The following is a 17,640-nucleotide window of genomic DNA, read 5'->3' as shown; positions in this document are numbered from 1 at the left end:
GTAAGTAATGAAGAAAGTAATCCATTAAGAAACCAGTTTGCGTAAGAATTTTTATACAATCACAAGACACCAATCTTGGCTTGCGTTAAAGTAACCACGAGAAAGGTGATTACTTGATTACCCAACGTTCACGTCAAAGCTCCTTTATTAGCCTTGCGAAAGTTTTCTTCAATAGCGACGGAAAAGATGTTAAACTTTTAGACGTTTCTAAATAAACTTTCGAGGAGTGTTACAGCGGTCTTATTGTGTTAAACTTCGTGTTATTTTACGAAAGTGTTTCTTCACCGTTTGAGGAGTGATTGAATGACGCATTTCGATCGGACGTTCGATGAATGAACGAACGCACTAAGAGCAATGTGGAGTTACGTAATCGGGCGCATTGACTACTGAGCGCTACTGAGCCGGCTCGATCGAGTGGCTTGGCGAGGCGAGTGCCTGGGGATTGTGAATAGAATATGCCCTGAAAGGTATTCTGAAATGTATTCTGAGCTGACAGCTTCACGTGCGTGCCACATCGCCTAATTGGTTCGCTGTAATTGCGTATTAGTTACGTATACGTAAACAAAATGATACATCTTCGTCCATTTCGGAAACATGAGCTACAATTTTTCCTTTTTTGTTGATATAACGACTGTCTTATAAAAGTCGTGGGAGTAGCCTTTGAGGCGATGTATGTTTAATTCATATTTTTTTCTGAAAAGACGACGAGTTTTCAAAACGAATGGCAAAAAAATAAGAACATTTTAGGCTTAAAATACTAACAGTCTTATACTGAGGCCAATTAAAGGTTTCTCTTTCACCACTTGCTGATAAAATCCCTGATAACCTAGTAGGAACTTATCCTTCAGATAAACATCAACTTTTGGTTTCACAGGATAGAGGATAGTTATTTATTTAATGACAGAATATCACTGGTAATCAGTTACCTTTTTTTACTCGTAATTAAAAGTTTCCTGACAGGTATCATGAACCTTTATGTCAAAAAAGTTTTCATTCAGAAATGCACGAGTATCGAAGCGCACGCATACATCGTGCCACAGGTAGGTAATTGAATTCCTCGGTGCGCCTAAAGCCCGAATTTGCCCGGTTATGTCCCCGTCATATTTTGGGTCATGCCGACCCATGCACAGGAACAGTAATCTCATCTCGGCCTAGCAACAACGCTTTACAATTTGAACAATGTTCGACGTTCGTACGGCTGTTTGTCCATTTGGTCCTAAACGTAGGCGGTAACGTGCTAACGGGACGTATTCATAGCGCTTTACGGTAGTAACGGACCTGACATTTGTCGCATAGGCAATAAACTCAAGCATTGATGGCACCTGACTTATCTATGTATTTTATGCTATCAGTGGATACCTGTTTGTTATTTATTGTTAGGAATTTAGCACTAACCTCATTTTTATGTACAGTCAACACATTTTCATTGCAATACTTATCGTAACTATAATTATTACATCCATAAGAAACCACAGTGTTTATCTTGATCTGCCGTGTCATCTGTATTTCTAGCACCTACTCTTTTGCACGCTTTTGAACTTAATCCTTGGCCTTGTTATGCATTAAAAAAAACTTAAATAAAACTAAGAATTAGTAAACTTGAAATTAATTTAGGGTAAGGTGGTGTAAGAGTGCGCACTTTAATTTTGAGACCCCATAAAAAATAAAATACCACATTTAGAAAAATGAACTTTATTTATTTATAAACTCTGTTTATCTGTCAACAAATTATAGAAGAACAAATCACGCTTATGTTATTAGTTAAGGTAGGAACTGAAGATATATAAAAAATGAAAATTGCGCACTCTTATACACCCAGGTGTATAAGAGTGCGCGTTGAGTCGTATAAGAGTGCGCGGATTAATTCTTAATGCACAAGTCGCACGTATACAGTCCTTGGCCTAAGAAGCCAGTACAGTGTTCATGCCACCATTGCCGGCACACTGAGCACTCGATCCAATCTTCCGTGATAGGTTCTCGACTTGTGCCTGGTTGAATTCCATAGCTCTAGCAACGCTTGTAGCAGTTGGTTGTCTCAATGATATATCAGGATATCTCTTCAAAAACACCTCAACCATTCTTTTCTAGCTAATTTAGATTTTGCATTAAACCTTATTGGTATTCATATACTTGAGCATACTCAAAAGCTAGCCCACGCAATGCCTTTGCTGTTAATCCAAAGTACATGTTTTTAAATGGTACCTGAACTCTTTTACAACTTCATTCTTCGTACTGTTTTGTCGGGAAGAAGTTATCTTTCTCCGAGACATGCTGTAAATACACCTAATAAAATATAAGCATAATAAATGCCATTTTATTTTACCCACAACACTTCGGTAAATAAACGTCGTATAAGAGTGCGCGCGCAATCTTATACGCACACTCCGTGCGCACTCTTATACGTTTGACCCTTTTCAAACAAATTGAACCACTGCCGCCATCTATTGAGTTTTCGGGCAAGTTTTTCGAATGAATCGGTTAGCTAAGTAGGTAAGCTATTTGCATAAAAATTGAATAATTTTGTTAAACTGAAAGTCTACGAACAGAAATCTTTGCCAAACGCAATAAAATTAGATCAAAACGAGTAAAAAAGTTTCGACTTACGTGGTATCTCCAATTTTTAACCAATTTCGTTATTTTTTCGGCAGTGTAACCTTTATCACCAACAGATCAAAACACAACTAAAGCTAGCCGCATACCCCTCCCAGGATCGACGTGACGTGCGATGCGCACTTTATAAACTCTGTTTATCTGTCAACAAATTATAGAAGAACAAATCACGCTTATGTTATTAGTTAAGGTAGGAACTGAAGATATATAAAAAATGAAAATTGCGCACTCTTATACACCCAGGTGTATAAGAGTGCGCGTTGAGTCGTATAAGAGTGCGCGGATTAATTCTTAATGCACAAGTCGCACGTATACAGTCCTTGGCCTAAGAAGCCAGTACAGTGTTCATGCCACCATTGCCGGCACACTGAGCACTCGATCCAATCTTCCGTGATAGGTTCTCGACTTGTGCCTGGTTGAATTCCATAACTCTAGCAACGCTTGTAGCAGTTGGTTGTCTCAATGATATATCAGGATATCTCTTCAAAAACACCTCAACCATTCTTTTCTAGCTAATTTAGATTTTGCATTAAACCTTATTGGTATTCATATACTTGAGCATACTCAAAAGCTAGCCCACGCAATGCCTTTGCTGTTAATCCAAAGTACATGTTTTTAAATGGTACCTGAACTCTTTTACAACTTCATTCTTCGTACTGTTTTGTCGGGAAGAAGTTATCTTTCTCCGAGACATGCTGTAAATACACCTAATAAAATATAAGCATAATAAATGCCATTTTATTTTACCCACAACACTTCGGTAAATAAACGTCGTATAAGAGTGCGCGCGCAATCTTATACGCACACTCCGTGCGCACTCTTATACGTTTGACCTTTTTCAAACAAATTGAACCACTGCCGCCATCTATTGAGTTTTCGGGCAAGTTTTTTGAATGAATCGGTTAGCTAAGTAGGTAAGCTATTTGCATAAAAATTGAATAATTTTGTTAAACTGAAAGTCTACGAACAGAAATCTTTGCCAAACGCAATAAAATTAGATCAAAACGAGTAAAAAAGTTTCGACTTACGTGGTATCTACAATTTTTAACCAATTTCGTTATTTTTTCGGCAGTGTAACCTTTATCACCAACAGATCAAAACACAACTAAAGCTAGCCGCATACCCCTCCCAGGATCGACGTGACGTGCGATGCGCACTGTTATCGCCCGCGCACTCTTACACCACCTTACCCTATGTATCTTCAGTATTAAACGCCGGCAGTTACAGGGTTAATACCTTATGAACTTTAGAAATTCATGATTAAATTGTACTTCTCGGTATGAATGTATTATGTCCTGGGGTTATTGACAGCCAACATCTGTGGATTAAACGGGCGTAACTAAACCGGCGAGAACGCCGCACGTACCTACCCAAATTACACGTATTCTCGGGATTAACACGCCTCAGCGATTCTCTGATAGATAAGCGTATTTATCAGCATCAGTAAGGGTACTACGTAACGTAAGGGCCTGTTTGTCGCTGTCGCTCTAGCTGGTTTCTCACTTTGCATGAGAGGGATGAAAATATTCGAAACTTCGGATAGAGTTTTTGGGAGTAACCCCTCTGGCACATGTGAAAACTTCTTCGATAGCTATGAATACCTTCGATTGGATGAAAGTTTCTATATCAGTCAGGTTTCTAGGTATATCTATACATAGTCGTGGTTGTCTTTCCATATTTGCAGCCTGAAGAGTTGAATTTTTATGCTTATGGCATACTTATCTTAGTCTTAAATGGCAAAGAAAATGTGTGTAAATATCGACTAAGAACCGCTACTTTTCTATAAGGTCGTTCATAAATAAAATACCTGTGATAGTTAAGGCATCATGAAATTCTGCACATTCCTCAATGTTAAATTATGCGTGAAACGTAAAAAGAAAATAGTTTTATGGTTTGCAATCCGTGTTCACTTGAAAAATTCACCTATTTAGGATGAATAAGTCTCCTACATTTTATATGGGGATGACGTTACGCCACGTGTCGCACATTAATAGCGTATTCTATAATAATACAACTAGAAATTAATGTATGGACATTAATCGTTGCAGCATTCTGGGAGGTTAAAAATGAGAATACACACGATGGATGCCCGACACGGCCCACACAGATAGTAATGATCGGGTGATCTGGAGCCAAACTCATCCGTCTTACTCGTCCGAGTCACATGCCGAACTGTTGACCTGCACAAACAAGTATATTGTATATCTACCTACATTATTATATTATATCGTACGAAAATTACCTAATACCTATATTTTGTAAGTCGTTTGTATAGCAAAGCAAGCCTTACTTTTTAGATTCACATTAATTTACTACTTTACTCACGATGAACTTGGTCTTAATTTTTCAACAAACTTCCTTCATAGGGTGTTTCATAGTTTCACTTCCTTTATATGGTTCCGTACCGTACTTCTGAAAGGAAAAGATTATGTGCTTGCTTACACAAGAAATTTACTTGATTTAGCGAAACTTTTTCGATTTTAGACCCGTAGAAATACCTATATTGCAGCCTAAAAACATTTTCGGACATAAGTATAACAGAATAGACCAGCTTTAAGATATTAATTTAAACTTTTGTTTAAGCTCTAGATATGAACTAAGCGGATAAAGAACAATTTTGTAACAGAAATATAGAGCAGTTTTAAAATTTAATAAATTTTAACTTTTATATTCGCTCTAGATACGAGTAATATGAACTAAGCGAATAATCTGCGATAGTCTGCGAGCTCGTCTTTGCCCTCATATCCTAAGTTCCGCTTGGGTAGCCGTACCAATCCTTTCAACCGGACATAATAGTCGGATATGGTTATAATGTTGTATCTTCAGTACATTCACAGTACACAATGGGTAAATGAACTGACCAAAATTAAGTTACTTGTGGCCGACTTGATTCGTGAAAGCAGTATTTTTCTGTAGTCAATGGTTATTTTCATGACGGTTAAAGATATGACTGAATATCTAGTTGAAACACAACTTTAACAGCGCTAACGTGAAACTTATGTGATTACCTACTATTGTACTTCTATAGAGTTAATGAATGGATGCATAAATGAATTGCAGATGCATTTTTGACATTTCAACTAGCAGTATAGCGATAAGATCTTTCGTTAACTGTTGTCGAGTAACGAACTTTGCAAATTAAAGAAACGCAAACTTCACATACCTAAAAGGAATATAAGTAAAAAGTTGAACTACAAAATTGAATTGATCAATTGTAAGTACATTAATTAATTTGTACCTACTTACTTTATGGGAGTCTATACGAGCAGTCCTAACGTTAAAGTATTGCCATTCATCATCATGACGGGAATATTACCGCACCTCTCGTTCCCACCGCTGCAACTCCTGTATAGCCAGGATCTACAGCTTGACCGCCATTAAAAACCCAACCAGTGCAGGACAAGTTTTTCCCGGGGTAAAGTTAAACTGTAATTGAACCTGCAACGAAATTAATCAGAAGAACGTAGGAGTTCGAAGTTAATTGCCAGTATTATTGTATAATGAATATTAGTTGAGTAGCAATGGGAAGCGTCAGGATGGATTCCCTGGGAGATGGGGAGGCCTTTAGTGCGGGACGCCATTTGCGTTGACACTTTAGCGCCCTCCATCTTTCTTCTACCGACGTTCGTCTGCTGCTCTGCAGAGGACCTCAAGCGGCGCAAATATGAAAATCTAAATGAGACTTACATATTTGAGCCGTTTGGAGTAGTGTCTAAACGTTTAGTTGAGACATCTTATGATCCAAAGGCTGGCCTATACTTTGGCCAGCGAATTAGCCTGGCCATCCAGCGTGGCAATGTGGCTAGCCTTCTGGAAACCTTCTCCCAAGGCAGCGATTTGAATGATTTTTTTAATTTATAAAGCTTGTACATACTAGTATTTTAATTTTTACTTTTTTTTAAGTTAAGTTTAGTTTAGTTACTACTTAAAGTTTAAGTTTATTAATATCTAGTTGGATTAAAGGTTCATAATAAAATTGATAGGAAATGAGTTGAGTAGTAAGATCTGTCTGAAATGGCATTCGAGTAGGCACATTGACCGCAACATATCCGCAGGCATGAAGAGATTAACCGGCTGGAAAGCTCGTAGCAAACATCATTTGTCTTGGCTGCGTCTCAGTACCAGATGTTTCGCCACTCCGCGCTAACAGATAAACACACTTTACGATACAAGCTTTTTATTCACATTTCCCTGTATTTAGCTGTGTAATGTTTTCGTCGTTATCTATCAGCAGGTAATCAGATAATTATTATTATGGGGTTTTGCCACTTTAGGCTAACAAATAAACATATCGAATTTACGATATTATAGTCAATAATGCTCGTGTGAAAGCGTTTAGTTAAAACTTAATTGATGTTTTTTAAATTCCTTAATATATCCAAGCAGATTAAAAGATCTGTTCAATATTTTTGATTAGGATTTAAAAATATCCTACTGAAAAATCCGACGCGAACTCCAAGTCCAATTTATTGAAGTGCTGTTGTTGACGTACGAGCAATTACGCCGAATTATTATAGCTAGGTTAATTAGGTAATTCATGAATGAATCTGTAATATTTTATTACATAAAAATTACTCGCCTTTGTGATCCAGTTTTAGTGGGTTTTGATTTTATGGAGGGAGAATTTGACTTCGACTCCGATATCGATTGGATAATTATGTGGTTTCGACTCGATAAAAACTATAGTTTATTGGGACATATCAAACCATCACGAAGTTAATTAATCAATTTTGCCTAAAGGCTTAACATTTTAACCTCGGTTGTTTAACAACCCACACGATATAAGAGGAGTAATAATTCAAAAACAATTCAAAGATCGGATATTTCAGACGCTATATTTAGGCCAATATTCTTGTGGAATACTTCGTTTTAGGTTGTTTCAAAGGTCTAGCCCGGGGCAAAATTCCGGGGCGTGTAGAAACTGCGAGTCCTGTCCAATTACCTAGATAAGAACGCAATATTGGGCGAATTCCGAGCGCGCCTGTTGGTTTGCTGACGATGTATGGTTAATATTCCTTCTTAATAGGCCTGTGGTTTCGTAATTAATGACTAATAACCCTGCGCGATTTAATTGATCAATTATTATTAGTATATGCTCTGGAATACCTAAGGCAGATACGATATGGAATATTACATACGTACATACATTGAGGATGCATCAACGAGTATACGAATGTGTTCTAAGGTCTACAAAAAGTTGAAAAAGTCGAGCCTAAGAATTAAATAGGTTGAAATTATAAAGAGAAACAGTAGATACTTACACACGATTACAATACTATTCACTCAAAATTTTGCCTCCTTTTTTGTAGCCTTCATAAGGTTCCCTCCGAAATACAAAATGGAAATACACCTGCCGGACTTATTTATCTCTTAAGCTTGCTTATGAAGTGAATCCCAAATGTTGGTGGTAATATAGTGTAAAGAACCACCTTAGGGTATGATATGAAAGCCTTTTGATAAAATGTTCAAAGAAGTTTAATAAGAAAATACGTTGGTCTTATATAAGTTTTGGTACCATTGGGCAGAAAAGTTCTTGACTGGCGACCACGAGCCGGAAGACGTAGTGTGGACAGGCCTTCCACAAGGTGGACCGACGATTTAGTGAAGTAAGTACCTTGATACGGGCAGCGCAGGACCGGTAGTTGTGGAAATCCTTGGGGAGGCCTTTATCCAGCAGTGGACGTCATTAGGTTGAAATGAACAAACGAACATCAATTTTGCACCTTATGTCTGTATCTTTACAAAAGGGCCAAGTTCCGTACTTACGTTGTCCAGTAGCGTATCGATTGTCCATCGGCTGCTATTATTATTTTACCCTATTCGGGTTCGGGTCATCTATATCGGCCGTCTGACCGAGTAATTCTATTTGCATGTTAATTTTGATTCGTGTGCCCTAATTAGTGCGTCGTCACTATTGAACGGTGTTATCTTTGCGGCGCACCGTGAGGCATTTACGCTGCCGATAATTACCGTGTAAATCTATTTGGGCTATTAATGTAGCTGAATAAATCTGTTAGAGATTATCGATCGGTTTATTCGGAGCGTGGGTTTAGGTGTGATTAGGTGTCTGAAGTGCGGCTTTAGCGTATCAATCTCTATACTGGTCTTAACTTAGTTACGTACAGTTGATTTATTTAAGAACTCAGGCAGACAGAAATGATTTTGATATAAAGCTACTCTTAGGCTGACTTGCACCAACTGACTTTAACCGTGACTATAACGATAACCAGTGTTTTTTGTATGTTTTTTGTACGTTTGTTAAAGTTAGATGGTGCAACCCAGTCTTAGCTTATCTTTTAGATTTACAAAATAACCAACAATATAACAACGCAATTGATCAGGCGGGGTTTTGTTAGAAATACATTATTTGAGTTTTCTTTGTTTTAAAAAAACAAAATCAACTTTTGATTTAGTCAATTTGAAAATCTTTACTAAATTCATGCACCTGCTTACAAAGATCTGGTTAAAATCTATTATTTACTTTTATTTTGTTGTCAACATAAAATCCATAACTATGTAGTTCCATACTTTGTTTTTTTGTTTGGGGATGATTGACGACTTTTGATTTGAAGCAAACACCATTGAGGGGATTTCAGTAACTGTTTAAAATGCATCGTTTTACTAAATGGGTATAAACCTCATTATATTAGAGTAACATACATATTTAGTAGCGTTTTAGCGATGGATTTCATGGCTGATTACAATTTGAACTCCTAAGCATGGCGTTAATTATGCAAGAACATTTACGATGAGGCACGCGACAGTATGTGAATTTAGTTTCAAGCATAAACGCTATGATGCAACAAGTTTGCTGTGAGCTTAATCTAGAATTCTAGATGCTATAATCGCTGTGCACTATTAGTGATTCTGCCGTAATATTCGAACAATAAATAATAGCCTATCTTCTTACGTTTTGCCTTATCTAATTCATCAATGAAGCTTAATGTAACAACAACCCCTATACCTAAACCATTAGCGTTAGTCATCGTTGATGTCCTAAACTACTAATGTCCTAAACTAGTAACTATTTCCAGTATTATGGATAAGTAAGGCTGAGTTGCACCACCTAACTTTAACGATAAGCGGTGTTTTTTGTTTAGAGTTTGACAGATTTTTGACGTCAGTTAAAGTATGATAGTGCAGCCCACCCTAAGTGTTGTATTGAATAAACGATATTTGCTATTGTATCTATCATCAAACTGCTACTGTAGTCTTGATAATCCCCGTTACAAATTGTACACGTATGTATATCATACTTAACACATCGTTTATCTTCTTCACGCTTAGGTAGCGTAGACAAGTAAATAACTATAATAAAAACATCTGGGAAGTTTTATTGTCTGCTATGTGCTTAGTAGATAGGGCGAGGAAAATATTTTGTTTTATTAGTCCGAAATATTTTGCAATCCTGCAAACTAAACAATTCAAATAAAACTGACGTCTTTTTACTGTAAAATGCCAGTTTCTGATACATTTTTTTTGTAATTTCTCTTAACGACAAAGTTTATTGGTATGTATTCTTATGAATAAGTATTACCCGTAAGTATGTATTGAATGTACTTGACATATTTACTGAAACTGAACTCGAAATGTGACAAAAATTAAACGTAGTTACTTTTACAAATTTTATTTACAAAAAAAAGTATTTAAGTATGTTTATATCCGTTGTCTAGTACCCATAGTACAAGCTTTGCTTAGTTTGGGACTAGAAGCGCAGTGTAAAATGTCCAAGGATATTTATTTATTTATTTTTTATGACTCATCGAATGTAAGTGTTTTCCTAAGGTAATTCTCTCTTACATATTATATTATTTACATTCAGAATTAGTACCGTGCGCGGCTCGCTTCATTAACATGGAATGAAGTGACGAAATTGGTGACAAATGTGACAATGTTCTAACACGTAGCTGCCTAGAAATGTTGGCCGTTTTCCATTCGAGGCGGCCTGTCATCGGCGGCCAAATCACAAAATAAGAGCCAAAGCACACGATGCGTTGCGGCGACGGTGCGGCTCCGGAGCAGTGTCGCTGCGTCGTCTTAAAAAGCTGATTTACACGTATTAAGTAGGTAAGTTAAGTTAAAATTTAGTTACCTACTTAAATAATTAATACGTGTAAATCAGCCTTTACATAGAAAATATCTGTGGCAGGCCGCGTAAAACGGCGAATTCTTTGCAGTGCGCGGTGCGGCGCCGCAACGCATCATGTGCTTTGGCTCTAACGCACGCAAAATAAAACACCGTGAATTATATTCCTGTTCGCAATAAAGCTCACTTTTCCCAGTTATTATGGCACTGAAAATAGTTTTGTAAATATAATTTACGCACGGAAAACTCACAAATCCACAAAACTCGTATCACTATTTCAACCTGTTGAAATATAAAATTCCGGTGTCTAAACTTTATGTTGTAGGAATTTGTAGAATTCCGTTCAGAGTAATTCTCAATGACCTCGTCATTATTTATTTGTGTAAATAATAATAACATCCTTGAACATTTTTTACACTGCGCCTCTAGTCCCAAACTAAGCAAAGCTTGTACTATGGGTACTAGACGACGGATATAAACATACTTAAATACTTTTTTTTTGTAAATACATACATATTATACATAGAAAACACCCAGACCCGTCACAGAAATTAAAATTCATCATTTCAATTTCTGCCCGGCCGGGAATCGAACCCGGGACCTCTCGGCATAGTAGTCCGTTCTGAACCACTACACCAAACGGCCGACAGAAATAATGATCGTTATAATAATAATTAATTAGTAGCGTCAAAGGAAATGACAGCACTCTAACGTTATTTCCGTATTCCTCGTGTAAACATTAACTAATTAGAATTGATGCCTGAAATGACAAGGAAAATAGGGAAAAGCCATACCGCTTCATCATTTATGATATAGATTATTTGTTCACGGTACGTGCGCGATCAATCCATCACTTCCATTCAAAGTGCCCTCAAATGAAGGAAAAAACGCAATGAACCCTCACACTGTGTGCGGTGCGTGACGTGAATGCGTCATTATGTGACTTATATCAATTCACAGTAATCCGCACACGCCCCACTGAACATTAATCTCAGAGGCCACATTGGTGCCTACTGGAGCAACGCATAAATGGTAATGTCATTTTGGCAGCAATTTCATAAACAAAACTGAAACATGCACTGTTTGCTACACAGATTCTATTTCGGGGCGATGGTAGTCTGTTTAACTGAAATGATGTATAAGGATCATTCGTGACGCGCTCCCCTCAGAGTTAGGGTTGCCATTCGTCCCGGTTCTGTCCTAGTCCGGGGAGCGTCCGGGGAGCCTCCGGTGAGCGTCTGGGTAGCGGCCGGGTAGCGTCCGGAGAGCGTCCGGCCTGGGTTTCATTAGATGCCTGGATTTTAAAATTTCAAGTCTTAGGACAGAAACTGCGTTAAGCGGGTACCCGCGCGGTTTCATACAAAGTGCTTCGCCGGGAGACTTTCGTATGAAACCGCGCAGGCGTCCGCTTAACGCAGTTTCAGGCCTTATGCCGATGCCGGGCAACGCAACTTGGTTTTATAAAAACTTGTTGAAATGTCCTCGTTTTGGACTCCAGAATCCGGGGTTTTCACGCGTCTTGTCCTAATTGTAACATTTTAGAAATGACAACCCTACTGAGAGTGTAACACATTAGTGGCACCCGCAGCGATTGTGCTGAGAATTCAAAAGACGCACACTTCACATCCACAGGATTAGGTAACTAAATTGACTTGTTTACATATGGCTAGCTAAAGATACTAAGGATGACATTAATACCATATTACGTCTAATACACATAATATTAATGAATTCCTTGGCAACGCATAGTTATTAAAACATTATAATATCATCACTATATTTTAAATTTAATTTCTCAACAGCTATTTTTATGATATTAGATGCTGTATTCTATTAGTTACACATAATTAAATAAATGACTAATAGGTGTGATAAAATCATAATGCCAACTGCGTTTTTTGTGGTTTTGTCGTTTGTTGAAATATCAAATGTGTCGTGTCACCGACATAATTTCAACCAATATTAATTTTGTCGTTGATTAATTCTACGACAAATTGTTTCATGTTCAGGAACTAGTAGATGAAGTAGGCAGTAATTACTGCGAATGATTGGTATTAGATACTAATAGTTTTTATAAATCTTCGAAGTTTATAAAATTTAGGATTATATTTCGCTCTCACAACATAATCATGTCATTAGTGCAAAAATATTTAATTTTCAAAAACTTTTATATAACAATACTTCTTAAACCTACAATCAGTACCTAAATTCTTACAGAAATTGTAGTCAAGAATAACACGTAACATTTAGCATATTATGCTACATTTCGTCTCTAAAAACACGTGAAAAACATATTACATTTCTCAAATAGATTTTAATCTTTGTTTGTCTAGTCTCAAAATAAATGTTAGCATTCCTGTTCAAATGTAGACAGTCATAATACGGGTTCATGTCAAAATTGTGAATTTGTTAAAGGTAAGCTTTCGGTTAGTTTTTATTAGATTTAGGAATATTGCTTTATTTTAAAATTACTTTAACCCTTTCAGCCCCCAATTTTGTACAATTGATTTATTAAATTAAATTAACACGTTATTGAAATTCGCTCTTTGCCGCTCGTTTATACAAGTGGCAATAATAAGTACATGACATTAATCCTTTCTGTTAGTTTTTAATGTGTTTAAGACGTAAAAACAGTAACGCAAAATTAAAATTTACTAAGATAAAGTACACAATAATGTGTGTTCTCAAAATGTACTCGCTTAGTTTGAAAGGGTAAATAAAGCTCGTAAAATTTTATTACGATAGGTTGTTTTTGGTCCTGTCTAGAGAAAGGCAATAAAGAAATAAGGTACAGGTGACCTAAACCGATAAAAGCTCTTATGTCGGCGTCGGAGGGATTTACTATTCTTATGTGAAATTTTGATTATGGTCTTACAGGGTCCTATGTCGGCTAGAGCCTTATTGGCAGCTTTTAAGGCATCGTTTTATGTACCCATATATTTAATTAGGTACAGAGATTGACGCCCGTATTCACAAACGATGCTTGCTTAAGTAAAGCAGCAAATCGAACGCGCTCTAAGTAGTAATGTTTGTGAATACGGGCGTGAGGCTCTTTGTCTCTATTTGTGGTATTATGTATCTTATAAGATTAGAAAGATAGACCATCTGAACAATAGAAGAAAAATAAATGAAATGAGTTAAACAAATCTTCGTCTCGATTTCAAAATTCATCAGCATTTGATAAAGAGCACACGTTTCACGAATTATTGGAAAATTAAAAAGTTTTATTACATGTTTTTTATTACCTACATTTTTCTTGTGGCTTATTTTTGAAATCATATAAAAAAGCTTAGGGGTACACTTCAAACCGTAGGTAATCGTAAGTCGATTGAATATTTCTTGTGAGTCACTAGAATGCCAATAAACGTTTTACGATACCAATGCCAGGTGAATTAGTAGAAAACTCGCCAAAAGGCAATCGCGCGTTGAAAGGCACAAAGAATGCCGTCCCTTCGTTCTTTGGCCAACAGGTTTATTTGACGAAATATTTCTACGATGGATTATACGACTACAGGCTATACAGGGTGGAAACGATAAGTGATCTCACTCGATTATTTCTAAACTACTCGTATATAAGATATCGAAAAACTGATTACTGATCCTGAAAGCCAACTTTACGAGCTCTATCAAACGGTATCAATACCTAATAGGTTACAGAATTAATTGAATCTATCCGAAAATTCTATGTTTTCAGCTTCAGCTTGCATGCGGTATAAAAGTTTGCCCGTTGTGGTTAAAAATAAAATGTGAGTTACGCCCGTATTCACAAACATTACTTTCGAGGTCTCACAGAGCGCGTGGACGCATAGGGTGATACACGAACCAATCACAGAGCTCTATTCAACGCTGTGCGTTCGAAATGCTGCTTCACTTAAGCAAGCATCGTTTGTGAATACGGGCGTTATTTTAACACTACAGAAAACAATAACAAACAAAATATCGTTTTTTGTTTTAGGAAAATAAGATGTCAAAATAGAAACGTAGAAAGGTAGTACAAGGTACAAGAAATGTAGGTAGGTACATAGGTAGGTACGTAGGTAGGTACTTCTGTGATTCTTGTGTTGTCAGTACACCAATTTATTGCGAAGCCAGTTATTGTGTCGCCGAGAGTGAGGTCAATTGGTTCCATGAAAATGCACGCGACAACCGCATGCTTCTAGTGCCTTCATTATATTTGATACATAGAACGGAATCAGATTTTGCAGAATATTGTAAGGAAATATGGAAACACGAATCAGAATAGTTTACTTTAAGTATTTCGTCTCTCTAGATTTAGTTTATATTGACAGGATTTTAGCACTAAACTTTTAAATACAACTTGTAAGACTAATCATGAACCCAATAATTAGCATAACGTTTCTGCAAGTAAAAATGTACTTTAAATAGAAAACGTTTTGTCTCACCTTACATTTACTTTATTAGTGCAAAGTTATTGTGGTGGTATTGTCTTGTGATTCCATTCAAATTATAATCATGGAGTGTCACATCACTATGCATGCAATTTAATTGAAGCCACGTCGCAGTAGTAACAGCTGCAATGACACGTCATGATAAATTATGCTCAAGTACTTTTTAACTCAGGTTTATTTGTCTTAAGATACCTATAATGAAAGTATTTATTTCATTTCATTCATGGAAATGAGAAAGAAACTTTCGGGATATTATAAACATACGCGATAAAATAGCGATCACTTACCTATAAGTGAATCACAAGTCCGTTTTCCCCCTCTTTAAGAAATTGAAGGGATAAACGGGACCATGCTCCATTCCCATCACTCAAGTTATGAGCAGAATCTATGGTAGCCGTAATAAGCTTATATTTTGAGGTTGAGAAACTGTCAATTCTTCTTCTATTGTGTGGGTTGTACAGTGGCCACGACAGCAGACTTGACGAGCCGCCATAAGTATACAAAACGCATATGCCTCCAAGTCAAGACAATCTCACTCTCTTAGCATTGGATCACGGCGTTAAAGATTACTAAGTGTAGGTAAGCCATAAACTCGAGTATGCGCATTTATGTTTTATTTTAGACTAGATTTGATATCATCGCTTTCTACTGTATAAAATTGAGGGCAAATACTAAAACAATATTTTTCAGTAACCGAGTGATTGGCTTAATAAGACCTTAAGTAAACTGAAAAAAAGACAACAAATATTTGGGCAGCAAACAGTGATACAACTTGTTTGTAGCCAATATGCGAGCAGGGATGGATTTAATCAAAAACGGACAGGCAATAGCTGCCTGATTGATTGTAAAAAACTGGAAGCCGAACAATTTGTTTCAATTTACAGGCTTTAGCTTTAATTCGGTGTCTATTGGAAACAATCTGTAGTAGGCACCGGTCCGACCGGACCATTAGTCTACCGTTTTATGTCAACAGTACACCTTGAAAAATAGCTCTTATTGCAACTAGATAAGTTCCACAATGTTAAGCTTAGTGCGATCGCCACGTCTCGTACTTCCTGACCCTAACCTATTTCGTACTCGTGTATCAGATATATGATACGCACGAGTCCCATAAAATTATAATGGCTTTCAGCAAATATTGTATTCAGGAAAAAAAAATTATTCTGTTGGAAAAATGTGAAAATCTAGCTCGTGATAACGATTCCTCATTGCAATAGTTGTCACATGAAAGTACAATAAAAACAATAAAACAAACAAAAATGTGTTGATACAATTTCTAGATCTGAACGTCTATTATTTATTGTCATAATATGGCTACAGAATCAAGACGATAAGCCCGCAAAACATGTTTCATTCTTTATTCCGTAAGCTTATTTTATCGTCGCATATATTCTTGCAAGGCGAAAAAGTTATGTAAGTTCTTTGGTTTAGTGCCTACATCGTAAATCTGCCGAACAAGGGATACCGAGAACGGCCTATTAGCCTGAAAACCTCTCTATTAAACGTATCACATTTTGCACCTCGCCGAAATACGAGCATTAATCTTTTAGGACAGAGAATTTGCCCTTATGCCTTCTACAAGTACTTTTCTATCACGCGATGAAATAACTTGAACCGTAGGTATTTCTTTTATTTTCTTTGTCAAAAGATTCTATTTTAGAAGGTTTTAGTTGAATGTTATTTTTTATTACGAAATTGAAGTTTTTTAATTGGATGACTTTTCTTAACTCCTACATCGAGATAATATTTTATACATCAAGTCTTCCACAAATGTCTGAATCTTTAGATCAAACATTCGAAGTCGGCATTACGTTTTATATTTTACCGTTCCGGGCATTAATTAACTAGGTACATCTACCATTTTATAGGTACGAGTAGCTCCGAATTGAAATTCTGCTGGCGGCAGTCGTAACTTCACAGCGTCGAAATTTAGGTTTGAATTTAATAAATTCTGCCTGATGTAGGTAGGGCTCTAAATATTATGTCGTGGTAATGAAAATACTTCATTCTCCATTCCGAGGGTCAGAGTTGAACGGAATCCAAGAAATTGGGCGTAGGCACTCGCAGAATGTCGGATCTTGAATTTGATTCAACAGATCGTATTTTACGCAAAGTTGATAATTCCCTAAAACGGTAAGTTTACCCCGCTATTGAAAGGTAAGTTATTTTCTCACGTCTTTAGATTAAATTTTCTGAAAATTGAATATTCATAAATCGATTTCCTGTTTTTTATCTACTATAATGTAACTAAGAAAAGTCAAAACACATTTTTCGTGTATTTATAAAGGAGTGCTTAGCTTAGCTGTCGCAGTTCATATCGTAGATGTACTAAGAGTGGACAACAGAATTGGGTGTAGTTGAAACTGTGTGTTGAAAATGAATTTGAGGCTTATTCGTAAGCTGATTAGACACAAAAAAACTAGGTTGCTTTAGGATGTCTAGTTTTCCATTTGTTAAATCTCCCAAGCCCTACAATCACTATACATTTCTATTAGGTATCGTCATTGACGAGACATTCTGTAGGTATCATTCATT

This window comes from Ostrinia furnacalis, unplaced genomic scaffold (assembly GCF_004193835.3).
Source record: "Ostrinia furnacalis isolate ACB-3 unplaced genomic scaffold, ASM419383v2 OfSCF2809, whole genome shotgun sequence".
Taxonomy (NCBI): Eukaryota; Metazoa; Arthropoda; class Insecta; order Lepidoptera; family Crambidae; genus Ostrinia; species Ostrinia furnacalis.
This window is presented reverse-complemented; position numbering follows the sequence as displayed.